Raw genomic sequence first — 20,593 nt, forward strand, 5'->3', positions numbered from 1 at the left:
TCAGGGACCGACAAATTAATGCGGTGCTTCCAAAAACTGCAGTTCCTCTAATGTCCACTTGGAGCAGTGTCCAGTGTGCTGACACAGGCTAGGCTTCACCTCAGCTAACTGGAGTCCTAACCGGGACCTCTGGGCTGTATTTGGGCTACTGGAGCATTTTGGACAATTGTAATGTGATTATCTGGCCCTGCAACTAATGAATAGTGGCTACATCTATGTTTTACATCAATGGTTAACATGTACTTCATGACTTACTTAACACCATTTACCTAAAAACCTCTTGATAAATAAATATATAAAAATACAAAATTCTTTTAAAAGTGCATTCAGTGAAGAGGGTGCCTAGTGGTGCCTGTAGTAACACCACAAATAAAAGACATTTAACATTACAGTTTGTATCTCCACTTAGTTATAGTGGTAGTTATAAAAAGAGATTTTTTTAAACAGGTTCAATAGTATCAGAGTTTGATTGTGTGAGGTTATTATTCGCTCACTCTCTCTAAATTTACAGCTTTTACTTGAGAAAAGAAAAAATGTGAAGTTTTGATTGAGTTGTTTTCACTCTGGCCTGATGATGAGTAAAAAAGACTTGATGGATTTGAACATTTCTAAAGTGACTCTTAGCCCTAAGAAAATTAGACTGGTAGCTTAGGCCTTATAATGGGGTTCTTACTGACTGAATTTGAGGATTTTCTTTCACATGTAAAAATAAGAAAAATCCGTTGTTGGTTAAAGTTGCTGGCAGGATGGAGCCTAAAGGGAAATCGCCATGTTTTTGGAAAAACTAAAAAAATCCTAAATTTTGCTTTTAATCAGCCCAATGTCCCTGAAAAGATGACGATTTGAACATTATTCAATATAAACCTGCAAGACACAATGTCTGCTTTTAATGAGGAGTTCTTCCTTGTTTGTGAAATGTTTGAGGTCAGGAGAGTTTGTTCTTCTCGTGCTGTAAATGTGATTTGATTATTTGCATTCACACCAGTGAACACCGCAGAGAGATTTGCAGCCACGCTTGATGAGGACCCGGGGAGTCTCGGGGATTTTCTTACTGATCGATCTGACAAACAGATCAGATCACCAGCGTGTTTTTTCCCCTCTTCAAATGATGATTTTGAATAGCCTTGGCTGAGTGGTGAAATGTAGGTGGCTGAGTAAATCTAAAATCTGGATACATTTGGACATCTGCAATTCGTCCGCGGATAACTTGTTAAAAGAAATCAGATGTTTGTCTAACTCCTGCACAAAAACAAAGTGCTGAAATCCTGCTTGGCCAGAAGCATCTGTGCAGCATGAGCGGGGCTGCTTTTAGTCCTCGTGCCCAGTTGTTTGGACTCTTTCTTAATCTCTCACTGCTCACTCTGCAGCGCTGTGACTCTCGCTGGCACTCAAAGAAGATTAAATGAAAAGCAAATTTAAACTAGTTGTTTTTGGGAGGCTTTACACTTAATTGACTGATGGCTACTGCTGTTTACGCGTTCCTGCTGCTTCCAACTAATCCAAAACCCGCTCACTGGCACATCCAAAAATCCAACCAAGGTATCTATGTCAGCTCTCTTAATCACTCTGGGCTTGTTTTAATCTAATCTTTTCCTCTTAAGCACGTCTTATTTACTTGTTTTCTGCTCTTCACTTTCCGTGCAGAAGGTGATCGCGGCTCAGCTGTGTATCCTCCTGTGCTCCAGTTTCTCGTGGAAAGCTGCAGTAATTGTTTAAGAGCACTCCTTTATCCTCAGTGTGTAAACATGCAGTGTGATGGCAACAATCAAACCAGCTGCAGAGCTCTGTATAAAGGCTACAATTGCTCTATCAAACGGCAGTTCAATACACAATTATTTTCCATCGCTGCGCTAAGGTGCATGGTCCCTCCCTGTCAACGGAGCAGCATTGATTCACTGAAATAGATTCATGCTGACTGTGTCCGCATTCTAAATATGCTCCTTGCTAGTGAGAGTGTCCTTGTAGCTGTTGTAAAGTTTGCTATCTGAGCTATTACAGCTCTTGATAATTGAGGTACTGTAAATTAAGACTCCAGTGTATTAAATCTGTACATGAAAGCGCTTGATTTTAACCAGCTTTTAACCTCTAAGTGAGACAAAATCAGATACAGATAGTCTTCTTGGTTTGGTTTGAGAATATAAGAGCCTAACTGTCAGTGCTGTAATGAAAAAAAGTTTGAAATTAATTATTCAAAAAAGCAACTGTGAAAAGAAAGCAAAAAAAAAAAAAAAAAAAAAAAGAGGTGCAAGCAGAAGCTGAATTTTCCCTATTATTTTGTAATTCAAGCTAGGCCGACTGAACGATTTTTAGACAACATACAGTAGATATTAATATCTGTGACTTAAAAAAAAAAACATCACTGCCAAAATACCAAATGCTACAATTAAACTAGAACATATAACATCTAAAAACACAATATTGGCAGAGACCCTTTTCACTATTTTATTTAATAATTAATTTTTTAATATGAGTAAGATCAAAGATAGATACACACTATATCACATCTCAACCACCTGCTGATAAATCAGTATTTTGTCCTAATTATGGAGAAAACTGAGGGGACTGACTGATTCTTCATTTTATTTTATTTTGATGGATTTTGTTTATGCTTCACATATAATTTCTGCAAACGTGCAAACACGGCTGACCCTAATGATGCTCACACAAACATCAACACAGTCCACCACTAGAGAATTAGCTATTAACGAACTTTGCTTTGGAATTTGACCAGAAATGTTTGATTTTGAAGAGGATCAGAGTTTTACCTGTGCATTCGCAGGAATGCAGACATTGCTGAGGGCCCAGTTTGATTTTTATTTTGGCAATGAAAGGAGTCATACAGAAACAGTGTTATGACACTACTACTTCTTTCAGCTGCACTCTTGATGGGTCCTCACAATGGATCATCTGCCTCCATCTCGCCCTGTCTCTACCTGTGTCACATCAACCCTCCTTCACTATATCCACAAACCTCTTTTCCTCCTGCCTGGCTGAAGTTCTCACTTCTAATCCTGTCCATCCTGCTCACTCCCATTGAAAACCAGAATATTTTCAGCTCTGCCACCTCTGGCTCAGCCTCCTGTCTTTTCGTCAGCACCACGGTCTCCAAACCATGCATCATAGTCCGTCTCACTACCATCTCGTAAACCTTCCTTTCACTCTTGCTGTCCCAAATCACCCTGACACTCGTCCCCACCCACTCTACCCCTACTGCATTTCCTTCACCTCTGTTGTGCACTGCCCATTGATAAAGTAACAACACAAAAATACTCGAATCAGTCTTGAATAAACCAACAATGTGCACAGTTGTAAAAGTACTACAACGTGACCTCAGCACCCCCAGGAGCTGCAGCAAGGCTTCACAGACATCATATTGTCCATTCATTTCTGGACTAACCTTAAAATTTTGGCAACTAAAACTCCAATTTATTAGCAGCATTATCAGTCACATGGAGTATGAAATGATGTAGGACCTGCAAGTCTAAAAGTACAAAGTATACCTGTGAAAAAGAAATTAAATCTACTCTGTCCAGTACAAACAAATGGTTTTCGAATAAAGTGTCTCTGGGTCTGGTCCATTCAGCTTTAAGACGGCATGAACCAACAGCGTGTGACAGAGTATCTGCCCTCGGCGTTCCTGTGTGCGATAACATCTTCAGGACAGATATCTCAAGTAAATATTTATTTCAGATGCAGTGTAATCTCACGATGACCACTTGGCCATGTCCACCTCGGCCATCATAACTCACTGAGTCTTATCTGCTGAGGCTGGTCTGGGCAGAATCTCTTTCTAATGATGAGTTGTTGTTGTTTTTTTTAGGCTGAAAGAGTGAAGAAAGAAATGAAGAAGAGGTGAGCAGGCAGGAACGAAAATGGAAAACAAGTGAGAAAGATTACCCCTGTGACATGACTGCACTCTCAGCCTCATTCATCCAAATCTGCCAAATTTGATGTTAATGAGGCACACAATCCCATGGTAATAGATACCACAACAGCGCTATTGCAGCTCTCCGTTAAGCAGTGCTTATGAATGTAAAACACTTCAGGCTCCATGTAAGCAAACCAAACAAATTTCTGTTCAACAGCGTTTGTATGTTGTTGTTCTCGACCGTCCAATCAGGCCACGCGGGGCATTCAAACATGCTGACGCAGGACTAAAGCTGTCAGGTACGAGAACAACTACATTTGATTAGGAATGAAAAAAGCAAAGAACAAAACGAAAACTTAAAAAAAATTTAACAATAAAACAAGCTTTCTCCTTGTTTTACATGTAAAAATAAGCATTTAAAGACATCATGCAAGAGTGTCTTTACATAGGACATTTAAGGAAAATGTTTCATTTTTTAGAAAAAAGAGAAAAAAAGAAATGACTTTATACGATTAAGTCATTAGTGCCGACTGTACATTCCTCAAAATAAGGAAATCCACATATTTAAGGAAGTCATAAGGCCTGATAACATGACATCCACCATAATAATCAAATTATAAAGACTCTCATTAGTGCATACTTATGTCTGTCTTAAACAACTTAAAGCTCATCTCGAGTTATTTAGAAAATCTGCCTGAAAATCCTTACAAAACAACAATCTCCCATTTTGGCCACAGTTTTGTTTCGTATCATTGTGATAAACATTCAAAGGGTCATTCCGTATAAAATCAACAAAATCTAAAAAGAGTTCCCACCTGACATCCCTCAGAATCAGCTGATTTTTATTTTTTTAGGGGGAACAATAACTTCAGTTTATTTAGATGAAGCCAAATGCAATTTCTCTTCAGTTACAGGCCCTGCGGGCATTTCTGATCCGCCATGCCTTCATAAGTACAGAGGATATGTACATGAAACTTTGAGTGCTGACAAACACATTAGAGCTCCTTTAAAAAAACTGAAGCCAAATCAATTTTACACCCACTCCAACTGTCGCAATTTAGAGCCAAAATACGTTTTTTGTTCAGTGGTTTATCTCTAACCAACGTTGAGCTTCAGTATCATGAGATATATCGTGGTTTAAATAAACTGCACTAGCTTAATGTCTGTGATGCTGAGGAACAGAAACAAGCATTGATACAGCGGAAGTTTGATCTGTTTTCTTAGATTTTGCTGGAGAAAACTTAAAAAAAATGCATTTTGGGTACATTTTCAAGGGCGATATCAGCAAAAAGCGTCAGGGATGGCTTCTCAAAATAAGCAATAGCATATGAAAGGTCATTTTTAATTAGCATTTGGATACCAACTCATCAAATCACTGTAATAAGCAGAAATCAGTATCAGAAATGCTGGAATAAAGTTTAAAAAAAAGTGCAAAATTTCAGTCTGTCCCTTGTACTTCAAGAGCCTGTAACTAAGGAAATATTCAAAATATGAAGGTAAAATTTTCATTAAATATTCTGAGGAGAATAGGTGGGGCCTGACTTTTCATTGCCCCATAATTTAAAAAATGCAAATTAATAAAGTCCAGTCATTGCAGTTGCTGATTTAACAAGGTGCTGTTGATGTTTGCCAGACGGCTGAAGAGGAAAGTTTGTTTTCCTGTGCCGTCGCTCTGTATAATATTTGGTCAAATGTGGGCACAAGGTTGTCAGAGCCGGCAGGACTCGCCTCCACTGAACATTTACAAGAAACAATGAATAACAGGATACTTGAAACACTTCTTTTGTCGCATAAAACTTAGACTCAATGGAACCAACCATGTGGTAACGTGCCTACACAGCAGTGAGGCAGCTCACATATTATTACAAGGTTTCTCATCTAGGCTCTGAGCCTATCGCTCCCTGCAAACACAACACACACAGAGAAATAGGGGAGTGATGAGTAAAAATCCTCCCGGAGCCTACATTAGTCTCATCGCCCCGGCATCTCTAAAGTGGCACTGACATATCAGAGGGATAGCTGGGAAACACTGCAGCTTAAACAGATCACCAAATCTGAGGGTTTCTTTGGTGTATGGCATGTCAAGTGGGCACAAAAACCTTCATGCGCTTAGTTGTGGTCATCTTGACTGTTTTGGATGGCCGTGTTTTATGCTTTTCCAGGTAAAAAACAATGTGTGACTTTGTGCTACTCATGCATCATATGAACATAAATCATATCAATATGCATATGAGAAAAAATAGGTTTAGGTATTAGCCAATAAAACACAATTTACTGGCTTGATATGAGCAGTGAAGCACTTGTTTTAGATATAATAAGCTAAAACCAAGCAAACATGTTTGGATCAGATTTTCTACATGGGGTTTTGTTTCAGTCATGAAAGCTTTTAACAACAAATGCACATATAGCATGCTGCCAAACCTATGGTTGGAAAAGCTCTGGAGAGAATGTAAAGAGGGAAACGATTCAGAGTTAGGACTTATATTTTTCTAAAAAGATGCCTCCATTCAGGTGCTGTGATTTCTCTACATAGGGTAGGATGGTATTAGGACTGGGAGGAACATGAAAAATAAAAACAGAACAATCGTCGGTGCTGCGATTCATGACTATTGAATGAGAGACCACAACAATTCATACAGAGGACATAACATAACTTCCCTGATGCAGTTCCCCAGAGAGTCCAGTAAAACCTGAAGGATTTATCCATTTATATAAAGTCCTTTCACGGAAATGAGTCAAAGAAAGCCCGTCTCTGGCTCAACAAAGAGTTAAGCATTTTATATTCTACTGTGACGCTAAACTGTTCTTGAAATTCAGCTGGCAGCCAGCCTCACTAGTCATCCGTCGATTTGATGTGTGCTTCAAGAATCTGGCCCAAACAGCCAAACTGTGAGCCAGCAATCCAAACAAACAGTGTGAGAAACCAAGAAGCATCCCCGGCAAGTTAAATTTACACCAGCGCTGTGGCCCGGTCGTGTGCAGTGGTATCCATCAACTCACTTTTCTGCTTCTGTGATCCTTTACTGTTGAAGGAGAAATGAAACCAATCTCTGTGTAAAGGCAGGTTTGCACTACTTTATCTTAAAAAAACATTTGATTGGAGTCAAATCCCACCTTAAATGTTCAGCACTTTTGGCAGCTGCTGCTAATTTAGTTTTCAAAGGATGGCTTAAAGAACATTTTGAAAGGAAACAGATTTCAACAACAATTTTAGATGAAGCTTTACAGGTACAATTATTACATATTGTTTTATTCAGAACTTCCAAATTAACGCGTGTAAAATTAAATTTAAAACGGGATGTAAATGTTTTTCATCTATTAAATAAATTTGAAACAGTCACTTAGTCCTCTGCATGTTAAAAATAATGCATCATCTCTCTGAAAAAAAAAAAAAAGAGGGTAACTGTGTCAACGGTGCACACTTCCTAGGATGGTATTCTAGCAAGCCAGGTATCACGTGAGCGGGATTAAAAATCCAGAATAGCTGCCCAGCACCTTCAATTAATGAGAAATTTACTCTGTTAATGTCAGACACCTTAATGCATAATAATATAAAGCTTGTTAATGTTTTGTAATCAGCAGCCTAGATTTGCTTCTGTCACAATCATACTCAACAAATCAGAAAATAATAAACCTCTTACACCCTAAACTTATCCCAGTCATACGTTCATGGCACTTCTTCACGTAGCTCGCTCTGCTGAAGAGGAGCGAGCGTGACCACAGTAACGTAGCTGATCATTTCAGATGCAACTTTACAAACAGCTCAACAGATCTCAGCAATGAAAAACTGAATCTGTCAGCTGACTAAAGCTAAGGTTTCTCTATTTCCTGTGTGTCAACTTCACATCTTTCACTATTTCACACAGAAAGATGAAAGAAAGAGAAGAAAGCAGAGGATGAGAGATCATTTGCGAAAATAAGGAGTGCTCAGCTAAGGGACATTTGATCAAGAAGCTAGTTTTGGCTCCTCCCTCGTTCCCACGGGGTCACTACAGCGGGTAGATCCAAATGTTCGATTTGGTAGATTTTCTGACTTTCCTGGGATTCGTGTCTCCTCCCAGAATCAAACAGGCGAATTTGATAAAGCACTACAGCCCGGGGGATCAAACCGGCGACCTTCCGGTTACAGATGCACTTCCCAACCCCCTGAGCCACAGTCGCCCCGAGCCACGGTCGCCCAAAAGTCTTATCTGTTCATTTTGTGCTATTCAAAATGCATGTTTTATGACTATACTAGCCAGTTTAGTGGCTACTTAACAGTAGTGCAGTAGACTTTACAGGGACGCACCATAAGGAACTGTGCGGAGCAAACTCTGGTGTCAAAGGTCACCACAAGGTTAGATCAAGGGAAATCAATTTAAGCCGTTAGTGTTTAGTTTCACTCACCACATTCTACCTTTTATACTTTGTGTCGAGGGACTGCAAAGGAGCCATATTAGCTCATGCAACATCTGCTTTTATCTCGCTGAATTCAGTTGTCTAAATCCACAAAGAGCACTAAATCTCAAAACAGCAGCACATCAGATGATAACAGCCTGTCCAGAAAGGAAAATCTAAAAGCACTAAAAATACAAATTATTAAACAAATTTTTTCTGCGCGATTCTTTACCCAACACTGCACCACCTCTCCAAATGTTGGGGTTCCCCCCACAAGCCAATTGCCACTTGAACCCCTGTTCAGGACCCACAGAGGAACCGTGTCTGCTACAAAAAAAAAAAAAAAAGTAAATAACTTTATATACTTCTGTTTGCACAGCTTCTGTGCTGAACAATCACAAACGGTGGGACTTATGCAGCTCTGCCTATGCAGAGTGATAGAGAACCAGCTGTAGAACAAATCCCACTGCAAGGTATTTCACATAACCACTAAAAAGACCTGGAAACACAACTATGAAGCAAATGAAACACATTTTGGATGCTTATCAGATAATTAAAAATCTTGCACGTGTGTCACATGATTTTGGGTGATGCTGATGTCTAATACTATTTACCAAGGCCTCAATTTTTTCCATTTCTTACCTAAAAAAAAGCAGCAGCTTTTTTGTCTGCCCCTCTCTAAGGGCCAGAATAAGCGTATTATTACTAGAAGAATGAAAGTCAGTTAATGAAAGCTGCAGTAGGGAATGAAGCTTCTTGGACCACCTGTTCAGCATTTTCATATTCAGTGAAGAAAAGCTCAAGTTCCCACATGAGCTCCTTGCCATCTGTTTCAAAAATATATCAAATTTTGATTTTCAACAACAGTGCATGCTTTGCTAAGCACAGACACCTCAGAGCTTATCTTAACGTCTGCTTTTACGATTTGTGAAATTTCTGGGAAACTGTATTCGCTGCTTAATAGAAGTAAAGTGACTTAAAAGTGAATTCAGGTGATCTAAAACAATTCAAGCAACAGGTTTGGGGGGGAAAAAGTCAGGCTTGCACATCTCCACTGGGATTATAGACGCAGAAGTGTGACTGAAGCACTGATCAATCAATAAACTGCATCTGACTGAAATCAATTACAGCGAGAACCATTAGTGTTATCAGAAGACAGAAACACAAGTTTGATGTGGATGTTAAAGGAGTTCTCAGCAGCTTATCAGAAATAATGCCAACAAAGAGGCAGCTAATCAGGAGATAAAGACAAAGAGATACTGTAGGCCTTAACTAATACACCAAGTGCATACTTAATGAGCAGCAAAAAACTTTGCGACAACACTTAATTAACAACAGGTCTCATCATTTTGATTTGAAACATTTTTGCAAAGAGGGTGGTGCCTCAAAAACCTCCTTTTGATTGCTTTGGTTGCCTGCAGCCATAGTCACTCGCAGTCTACATGTAATACAACGACTTACCTGCACACACTCACACTTTTCTGAGCTTTAGTGAAACTGGAAAAGTGCCAGACCTGGAGCTTCAAAAACAAAGCTGTGCCTTACAGCTGCAACCTGCACTTTCCAAAACAATCAAAACAACCAGCGGTCCAGCGCTGTAAACCACACTACGACCAATTTTTCCCTACGGACTACTTGCAACTACCAGCAATGACTTGCCAACCATTCACATTGTACACACTTTTCCTTAGCAAGCAACTGTTGCCTAAGGTTCACTGAACAGTCTTCTAGGCCTGTGTGAAAGGGGCTTTAGCAATCAATTTAACAGAGATTGCCTTCAGCAACTACTTGCCACTGGTTATGGATTACACATTTAACCCTCGCACCCAGTGGTTTCCAAACAGGGGTAGCCAACCAGCTGTTGGTTTATGGTTTCCAGCCAGTGGTTGGCAGGTGGTTTCCAACAAGTAGTTGTGAGACTAATATCACCCATTCTCTAGGCTTATGGGCCTTAATGGTTATTAAATGGAATTGTAACTCGTGTATACTAATACTCAAGATTAGGGATGGGTACCGGTATCATTATGGCACCAGTTCTGACATAAACAGTAGTAACCAGACCAAAAAGCAGCGCACGTTTCGGTGCTTTATTTCGGTGCTTTTTTTTCCTGAGATGCGATACACTTCAGATTCTAGCCAATCACTTTACGTTTCCAAGGATAGTAGGCGGGCCCAGGTACGTACGTTCTTTTAAAGCAGAGCTACAGATTAAAAATGTCCAAGGCGAAGCGGTCAAAAGTCTGGCTGCATGCAAACTAGGCAGCCTGCAACTAATGCTTTAAGGTGATACTGTACAAAGGAGGTAACACCTCGAATCTGATGAAACACCTGGCGACGCATAGCGGGGGTTTTTTAATGCCGAGAAATGCACCGTACCTACTACAGGTGTGGTGCCTGTTATCGGACCCGGAATTAGCAACATCCCCCAAGAGTAGAGTCCTGGCCCCTAGCCCTGCCAGTGTAGCAGAAATGATGACGGATGACGATGATGGCAGCAGCAGCCGTTCTTCTCTGCGTGAGTAGCTTAATGTTGTCCGTGTGTAATTTACGTTGAGTAGGCTAACCACGTTATTACATTAATGCATGTAAGGTGAACTAGCAAACACCGTCGTAGTTACATGCGGCTGTCTTCTTGTTTGATGGCAGATACTCCCATCACCCTGGCCAAAAAAGCTAAAATGACCAAAGAAAAAGTGGAAAACAGTTAAACGTGAGAGGTTTTTGGACAAAGTTTGTGTTTTTTCCATTGTTTAAGCACTGCTTCCAGCCAAGAGTGATACCATATATGCCCTATAGCTGCAGAAAAGGCTAACATTGTTATCGTTTTACAAAAAAAACAGCTAAACATGAGAGGTTTTTGGACAAAGTTTGTGTTCTCCATTCTTTAAGCACCGCTTCGAGCACCGGCACTGTTTCAAAAGTATCGGTTTGGCACCGGTATTGGATAAAACCTAAATGATACCCATCCCTACTCAAGATATGTCACAAAAACATCAACAAAAAACATTTCTTGAGGTCAAAATTACCTTTTTCCTTGACCTCTCTCTCAGTCTGAGCACTTTTGCCAAAAAAGATCACAATCCAAAGGAGGATGTTAACTAGAGATCAGAAAGAGGAATATAGTTGGCCATTTAATTAAATTCTATTTAATATTATTTATATAGCAACAATTCACAACAGCAATTATCTCAAGGCAATTTATATTATAAGGTAAAGACCCTATAATAATACAGAGAAAAGCCCAGGAATTAGACAAACCCCTATGAGCAAGAATTGGCAAGAGTGGAAAGGAAGTACTTAACAGGAAGGAACTAACAGAACTAGGCTCAAGGAAGGGCAACCATCTGCCTCCACCCGTTAGAGGTAATGAAAAAAAAATTTTTTTTAATGAAAATGTTTTTTTGTCTAAAGCCCATATTTCTTTTTGTTAATAATAGCATGTACGCCGCATTCCAAATTATTATGTATTATATATTTGTTGCGGACTTTCCTACATAGTCGATGTAAATGACAGTCAGTATATCAAAGTCACCAACCGTTAGAGCACAATTCAAATCTTATTTACAGTGTTCCAAATTATTATCCACAAAAGAGTTTTGAAAAATGTATTGGTTGTAAAGAAGTGAAAATGGCAATTTGTTGAATTTGCAGCATTAGAAGAAAACAAAAGTTATTTCAGTTAAAAACATCCTAACAGGCCAAGTTACAGGTTAACATAAGACCCCTTCTTTCATTTAACATTCACAATTCTTGCATCCATTAAATTTGTGAGGTTTTGAACTTTTTCTGTTTGAATTTCTTTGCACGATGTTAGAATATTTCTCCCACAGCTGCTGTTTTGATGTAAACTGCCTCCGAACCGCATAAATCTTTTGCTTGAGGATACTGCAAAGGTTCTCAATAGGGGTGAGGTCAGGAAAGGATGAGGGTCACATCATGAGTTTCTATCCTTTCATGCCCACAGCAGCCAATGCCACAGAGGTATTATTTGCAGCATGAGGTGATGCATTATCATGCATAAAGATAATTCATAAGATAATTTAGCTACGGAAGGCACAGTTCTTCTTTTTGTACCATTGAAGAAAGTGTTCAGTAAGAAACACTACATACTTTGATGAGGTTATTTTCACACCCCTACAGGGGCCTAGCAGCTCTCTTCCCATGATTCAGTCCCAAAACATGACTCCGCCACCTCCTTGCTGATGCCGCAGCCTCGTTGGGACACGCTGGTCCTCCACCAACTATCCACTACTCCATCCATCGGGACCATCCAGGGTTACACGGCACTCATCAGTAAACAAGACTGTTTGAAAATAATCTTCATGTATTTCTGGGCCCACTGCAGTGTTTCTGCTTGTATTTTTTAGGGATGGCCAAATGTCAGGTTTATGCACAACTACACAATCCTACACCTTCAGTTTCGTGGGACTCCAGAGGCACCAGCTACTTCAAATACCTGTTCGCTGCTTTGTAATGGTGTTTTAGCAGCTGCTCTCTTAATCCGATGAAGTTGTCTGGCAGAAACCGTCCTCATTATGCCTTTACCTGCACAAACCTCTCTGTGCTCTTAATCAGCCACAAATTCATTCACGGTACGATGATTACGCTAAACTTTTTGTGAAATATCTAATGCGTTCATGCCTTGTCCAAGGCACTGCACTGCATCTGACACTTTTCTGCGACAGGAAGATCCTTTTTCTTTCTGATGTTGTTTGAAACCTGTGGCATGCTAGGCTCCCTTTGATTGGGCTCACCTAGCAAACTAATTATGACATCACTAATTGTGAAATTATATCAGTGATCCTAAGAGGCCTGAGACACAATACCGTCATTGAGTTTAACTGAAAACAAAAAAACAAATATTTATGACGTTAAAATCTTATTTGCATAATAATTTGGAAAGCAGTGAGGTATTCGGTAACTGATGTCCACGTGAATACTGAATCCTTCGTCATGGAGTCATGTTGTTGTATTTTTATCACCAAAATCTATCAGTTCATTGTTGACATCAAGTGAACTGATGTGAAGAAATTCCCTCAAGACGTGTGTTCACTGTTTGTAGACTTGTTCACTGTTTGTAGACTTAAATCACACCTTTCTTGGCTGCTACTTCAAAGCACATTGTGCGCTGTCTGTCCTGCGTGCTGCACAACAACATTCAATATTTAGTATTTACTGCTGTTTACACTTAGCTAGATTAATGCGATGGTGTTGTGTATAGTATGTTGCTTTGTTTTGTTTTTCTTTTGCTTGTTTTCTATTCTTTTTCTCTCAACAGGTGATCCCGGAGATATTTTTTTCCCCCCCCTTTCTCACTGTCCCTCTCCCCTTCTGTTTTTCTTTTCCTTCCTCTTTCTTTCTCCCTTTCCTATCCCTCACTCATGTCTGTCCCGTCTGTAACAACTGAAAATAAAATAAAATAAATAATAAAAACAAAGGTCGATCAAATGGACCAATACGGCAATGCCATGACGATCCATTTGGCAAAATAAATCCATTGGGTATCCTTGTTGGTCTTCAGACAACAATTCTGACGGCTAAAGAACCAAATGGGACAGGCAAAAAAAAAAAAAAAAAAAAAAAAGACGTGTGTGGTCATGAGGATATACGAGAGAACATCAGATAAAATTCCTGTGGCATAAGAATTTTATCAAACCGCTTAATATCAGGGTGAAGACTCCTTGCATTAAGGACCCAATGATCAAATTCTACATTGTTTAAACGTACAAAATTAAATTAACACAATTTCAACATTTTCATGCACCTAAAAATTAACTCAACGCAATTGTTCACATTATTAGCAAAAATAAATTCATTAAAAAAAATATTTACATAATTAAGTATGTAGTATGGAGACTGTAACAACACAAAGCATGATGATCTGGATGGGTAAAATTAAGGTAATCTCATAATTTTACTGATGTTTTTATTGTTGTTTACAACACCACAGTGAGTCACGTGACCGTTGTTTTCAGGCTGAAATAATGCAGTCGAAAGTCACGACACACCTGCAGAAAATTTCCCAGGTATCCATGTAACCTCGCTGTAGATCAGAATCGATCACAAATAAATTCCTATGCAGGGTTTGGCTCAGAGCAGGACAATAGGAGCACACAGGAGCTGAAGGCTTGTGAGTTCCACTTTTTTTTTTTTTTTAAAAGTAGTCTGATTTTTCCCACATTTGGTATCTAAAACACATGATCTGTTTTCTCCTCACCAAGGCTAACTAACTAAATTAAGACTGCATCACGGGAACACCCTTAAGCCAATTTTCAATGACGCAAATACCTTGAATAATACACAAGTATCTGTAACTAATAAACTTCCTAGAATTTGTTACACATTTATTGAAAAAAGCTGCAAATTATTTCATCATAAATGTACATGTTTTAAAATGTCCTACCTCCAAATTTGGTGTACTTGTGACAAACACAGAACTCACAGAGTTACATGTGCATCCTACTTATTCATCACAACATACATCCTGATGTACATCCTGATTATAAAAGAAACAAACAAAGGTAAGGTGGCTTTTGGTTCAATGTCTAAACAGGAAAACCAAAAACGGCCACTCCACATTAACTACCTCTACCAATCAAGCATCGCATTAGTTTTCCTGTAGATATGCATGTAAGATGCCCGACATAAAGTATGGTAATTAAAGAAATAAAACCAGACTTTGTATGGAAACACATGCAGCGTTCATGGAAGCCTGTCTGGTCCGTGAACACATTAGAAGAGGAGGAAGAGGAGTTAAAATTAGGTCGGGTACTTACCCAAATTTGACACAAAGTGATGGCGGGGGCTACAGGATCAGACACCTAAAAAAACAACACACACCTCATAAATAAAAACAAGTTTGTCACAAATAATAAATAAGCATTTCAAGAAGAAAAGATCTGAAGAAATAAACTGAAATGGTCCAATTTTGAATCCATCCACATCGCCTTTCATGCAGCTGTTTACTTTAAAAAAGTTGGCATTAAAGTCACTCTCTAACTCCTCAAGTTAAACACTAACTTTTGACTGCAGGGGATAAATTCAAAAATGATAATTGTGACTGAAATTTCTATTTCTGGTGTTGTGAATGTCCTACATTCTGTTTAGATGCAGGTAAGGGTGGGGGTGGAATGATTTTTGTCTCCAGGGCCCAAAGATGTGTATTTCTCTTGCTGAAGAATGCTTTTGTTCTGATAAATTGACAGTGTCAGTTTCCCACATTGCCACAGTGTGGCATATACTATAGGGAGCAGTAGTGGGAACACAGATGCTACATACGATTGGCGTCAGTCAATGTGACAGTTCTTGTTTTTTCTTTCCTTTTGAAGGAGGGGAGGGGGGCTATTTTTCTAAATCTGAACTTCCAAGTCGAGGAAGCAGGAAGGAACAGGAATTAATACACCTACACTCCCCTTTTCCCTTCAGAATGGCAAAAATCTCTTTGTACTCGCATCATAATTACTGGTGGGCGCCAGTTTGGGAATCGTTATCCATGCCTCCTTCACACTTACTTTTTCTGTTTTTGCAAGTATTGTAGCGTGTTTTGAGAACAAGCAATTGACAACTAGGTCTTTTCTCAACCTCACTCCAGTTTCTGTACGCCGTCTTAATGTTAAGGAACGGGTATTGCTTGAAGTGGCGTTCCTTGTTCTAGCATATGCTTCCTATTTTGAAATCTTTTTTTTTTTTTTGCAGCCGGGCGTGGATGGAAAGTAACCAGCAGACGAGGTGCTGAGGACGTTTCTCCAGGGAAATAATGTTGATGAACAAGCTCTATTTTGGAGTCTTTCCATGCAGTCTGACAATCTGAGCCTATTCAAAATGCAAACAAAAGTACTCGGTAATTTTATCCCCCAAAATGTTTTACTTTTCACTTTTAATTAGGAGTTTTACCGCTGAGCACCTTGGTATATTTTATAAAATACTACACCCCCCCCCCCAAAACAGACAAGACTTGCATGCTTTATATTTATAAAAACCTTCCACCAGAAGGGAAAATAAACATGACAAGCTGCAACTACTTCATAATAATATGTAATAATATATGTGAAATAATGGATGTCTGCTGCATGTTTTAGTTCATATTTATGAAACTTTCCACATTAAAAAGAAGCTCACATGGTAAAAAAAAAATCATTTAACCAACTTTGTGTCTAGCAATGTATAAGTATTACCATTAGACATCAAGCAAGAGTGAAATATTTGATGGGATGTTAAAGAAAAACAAAAAAACTAATGCTGTGAGAACAATTTCATAAATTCTCAAGAAGGACAAAATTCAAATGAAAAAATTCCTTTAAAAAAACAAAAACAAATCAAAAACCTGCTGACTGATTTTGCCAGATGTGAAAATATTCTACCAATCATCCAACCCCTGTCGCTAACAAAAAAGCAGACAATCGGTCATTTAAAGATCAATCCACAAAATTGTGTATTACAAAAGGTATTTTCCAATATTTCCTTCGTGTACCTTGCCTTCTAATTTATCTGCTGAAGTACTGACGCACGTGTGAGCTAGCCTTCTGTCACCGTGCCAGTGCAAAGAATTCATCTGTTGTTCTCGAATCTTTGAGCTGCATGCCGACAGAATGTTTCAGAGCTCGCCGCCCTGACCCATTTTCTTCTACAGATACAAACAATGAAAAGTGGCCACTCTCTTATAACACCATCTTCAGCTTTTCTCCTCCAAGTATCCCCATCAAGGCCACCCTTTTTACACAGACACACACACACAAACACACAATAACTACTGTGCTATCTGCACACGCAATGTTGACTGAGAAAGTAACAGCTAACTTGGGACCTTATTAAGTGTTTAGAAAATATGCCTCACTTCCTGTTTGCTTGTCTTACCATCAACTTAAGTTGCGTGCCACTGCTTTGTGGTTTGGATTCTTTATTTATACCTTTATTTACTCAGGGTGGTTTAGCAAGTGCTAATATTATTTTTCTGCAGCTCGAAGCAACACACACACACACACACACACACACACACACACACACACACACACACACACACAAAAGTTTACAGGAGTGTGTGTGTAACACAAACAGACTTTTGAGGCCAGATCCAGATTTCCTGAGGTAAAAAAAAAAATAAGAACCTGGACTAGCGTTAGCGCCAACGCCTGACCAATGGCTGTGATGGGTTTCCTGAGTAGTAGAGGGCCTGAGACCTGGGCACTAAATTTGATTGATCTTTGAGTGTCTGAGTCCAGCATGTTCTGTGCTCAGACATCTGGGGACATGTCCAGCTGAGCAGAAAACGTGATCTGGCCAGAAATCGTGGAAAACACGGGATAGAGTTGCTCCAGGTGTGTGTGCGTGTTGCTGTCCGTTGCCAACCTTGGCCAACTCAGAGAATTTAAAGCAACGTTAGAGTGAACGAGCTCTGTGCCTGTAAGGCAGCAGTAGGAAACAGCAGCTGTTCCAAATCTGTCCAAGAAGAAATTTTTTAAAACTACTCTCAAACTTTTACGGTTTCCCAAAGATTGTATTCATGGTGGGGCTGGGAATAGGGGGTGGGGATATATATGTGTGCACACATTAGAGCTGCCACAAACTATTATTTTGATAGTCAACTAGTCACCGATTATTTTTGCGATTAGTCGACTAATCAGATCATGCATCCATTGGACGTAAAGTTTATTGCACCAGCATGCATGTTTAAGGTATGCGCTAACTAAAAATAAAGACAAGATGATAGTTTATTAAATTTTAATGAAATTTGCAGATTGTTTTGGTGAAATTTTGATAAACTCAGCCGTCGGCTCCTTGCTATCTAAAATATAACAGGACACCGGAGTATATTCTCTACCATCTCACACTTCTGATAATCAGTTGTCTGCTTGACGTTTATTCAGCTGTGTAAAAACAATAACTTTAATCTCAGCCAAACCAATTTACTCAGGAACAAATAAAATACTAAAAAAAGCCAAACAATATCATTTTTAAGTTATCTAAGTGACTCACATATCATGTTTAACATGAGTAGCGAAAGACGGCTGAGTTTAAACCAGATATTTGAGGTTTATACAGCTACATTCTCGCCTGAAAATATGTTAAACCTTTATTTTGTGACCCAGAAAGAATAATAAGAGTAATATTAAAACAAACTAGCTGCCGCCATTGTTGAAAACTGCGCAGAATGAATTCTGGGACAGAGCTACTTCTTCGGGGTTTAACGGCAGCTGGCATCCTTGTACATGCAGTGCTGCCATCTTCTGTTTCAGTCCGTTATTACACTCTTAAATCCTACTAATTATTCCTGCGTCTTTTGTGATCTTACAAAGCTTCAAACGACACGTCGACTATTAAATTAGTCGTCGACAATTTTGATAGTCAACGTAATCGTGACTAGTCGACTAATCGTGGCAGCCCTAGCACACATTCTTAAATTAATTATTAAACCTATTTTATAGGATTTATTTCTTTAAACTACTAAGTACTTTTTGATTTGATTTTAATTTTTAAAGCGTCTCTGTGGTGACCTACCTTGAAAACATAACACATGACAGGAAACACCAGGAGTAGTTTGTTTGGTGAAACTAGCTTTCAAAATAAAAGGGAGTCAATCCGTGATTGAATGGTTGAATTTTTCTCTCTCTCTCTCAAAAGGATTAATTGCTAATGTGTGTCCCCTTTTGTAAAGTTAGTTTTGATTTTTCTCTAAGCTCTAGTTTTTCTCACACTTAGTTATATTCTTTCACCTGTGTAAAATTATGTGTGGGAAAGACTATTTTCCTAAGTCTACATTAACAACGTGCACACAAGTCTCATGATATTCAAAAGTGAGGCTTTCAGGTCATGACTACTATACATGGTTGTGAGCTAGAATAAGACCTAATTTGGTCTAATTTGGCAGCTTTCACCTATTTTGTGTCTAACACAGAGACAGTCTAACAGAAATGTTGTGCTGACAGATTTCACTCAGCTACACTGGAAGGAGCTCACCGTTAATCCTGAGCAGATAACTTATCAAGCACATTTTTCTAATCTCAGGCATATATGACTCATATTTTTTCTTTTCCAAAATAACTGTTAGAACTGTAAGAAAACATCTGCTTTCAGACATAATCCTAATTTTAAAAAACAAATAACAAAACAAAGAAAAAAAATAATGCTTACACAATTACAAAGCTCTAAAAGGAAAAATAGAGTGATTGTGTGTGGCAGTTGTTTAATAAAAAGAAAAAACACATCAAAAATAAATGAATAAAAGACAAAGATGACAAATCTAGATTTAAAAAAAGAGGAAAAACCATTCATGCTGCAAGCAAGCTCAGCCTTAATTAGACAACACTTCACTTTCATGAAAAGTAAAAAGAATACCCGCTGTAAGTAAGTAAATACCTGCTGTACATTATGGCACAAAGGCTTAGCTACCAATAACACATTTTTATCCGATATATGTTGATATATTCTACAAATAAACACAGACAAGTGGAAGAAGATGGATTGAAGGCACAATAAAAAAAATAAAAAAAACCTTTTTTGAACTACAATTCCCAGAATGCCCTGGAAGATATAATTTGTGTTATTGTTCATTTGTTGTTCATTGTTCAATTTATTTCATTAAAAAGTGTCAACTAGCTTTTTTCAGTAGATCTTGTTTTCACTGTGAGAGTATATGAGGCAACTATAACCGAACACCACCGATTCTAAAGTAAAAATAAAAGTTATGAATTTAAAGAGACAACTTTTTTTTTTTAGATTTCAGTAGGTTTAGATGTCAACAATGTTAACCATGGAAAGTTTACATCATACTAGATCTAAAAATATGTGCATTATTGATATGTAATGAGATATGACTCAGAAAAGAACTAAATTCTTTCAAGTAAAGTGCAGCAAAGAGGTGGGAAAGAAAATGTCATGTTGTCCATGACCTCTGAATTACACCGTGCGATGCTACATCGATCTCTGGCAAACTACAGCAACAGCAGCATGCACCTGTCACTGTTACCACACATCACATCTCAATTCAATTTAGCACAATTACTACTTAGGCATGATGGGGGGCACAGGGACATTTGGGGAGTTAGTATCTGCTGGGCCATGGTCCTCATCGGTAAGATGCGTGTAGATGCCAATAGGGGCGCAAAGAGGCCCAGGTGGCAGCAGATCTGGTCCCTCGGGAGACCTGCAGATCAGCGACAGAAAAGTGGTGGAGTCCCAAGGTGCCAAAAATAAACCGGGTCAGAAACCACCGTTAATGATTCTTCCACAGGTTGAACTATGAGATTCTTTAAGATCTTTACTTCTTCCAGATCAATTTTGATTACCAGAGGTTGTCTTTCTGTCACTTTGGCTCAAGCTAAACTAAACTGTGAGTGAGCTTGGGCTTTTAGG

At 38.8% G+C, this 20,593-nt stretch overlaps 1 protein-coding gene across 2 annotated transcripts in view; it reads right to left on the minus strand.

Moving 5' to 3' along the window:
• The window catches only part of lpp (LIM domain containing preferred translocation partner in lipoma), a 182,329-nt gene that overhangs the window by 139,285 nt on the left and 22,451 nt on the right, over nt 1-20,593 (minus strand). For both annotated transcript variants that reach the window (XM_006790413.2, XM_006790414.2), the window contains one exon: nt 15,022-15,066. The gene's annotated coding sequence lies outside the window, so the exon portion shown is untranslated. The remainder of the gene's footprint in view (nt 1-15,021; nt 15,067-20,593) is intronic.

Source organism: Neolamprologus brichardi, chromosome 23 (assembly GCF_056152115.1).
Source record: "Neolamprologus brichardi isolate AB-2024 chromosome 23, ASM5615211v1, whole genome shotgun sequence".
Classification (NCBI taxonomy): domain Eukaryota; kingdom Metazoa; phylum Chordata; class Actinopteri; order Cichliformes; family Cichlidae; genus Neolamprologus; species Neolamprologus brichardi.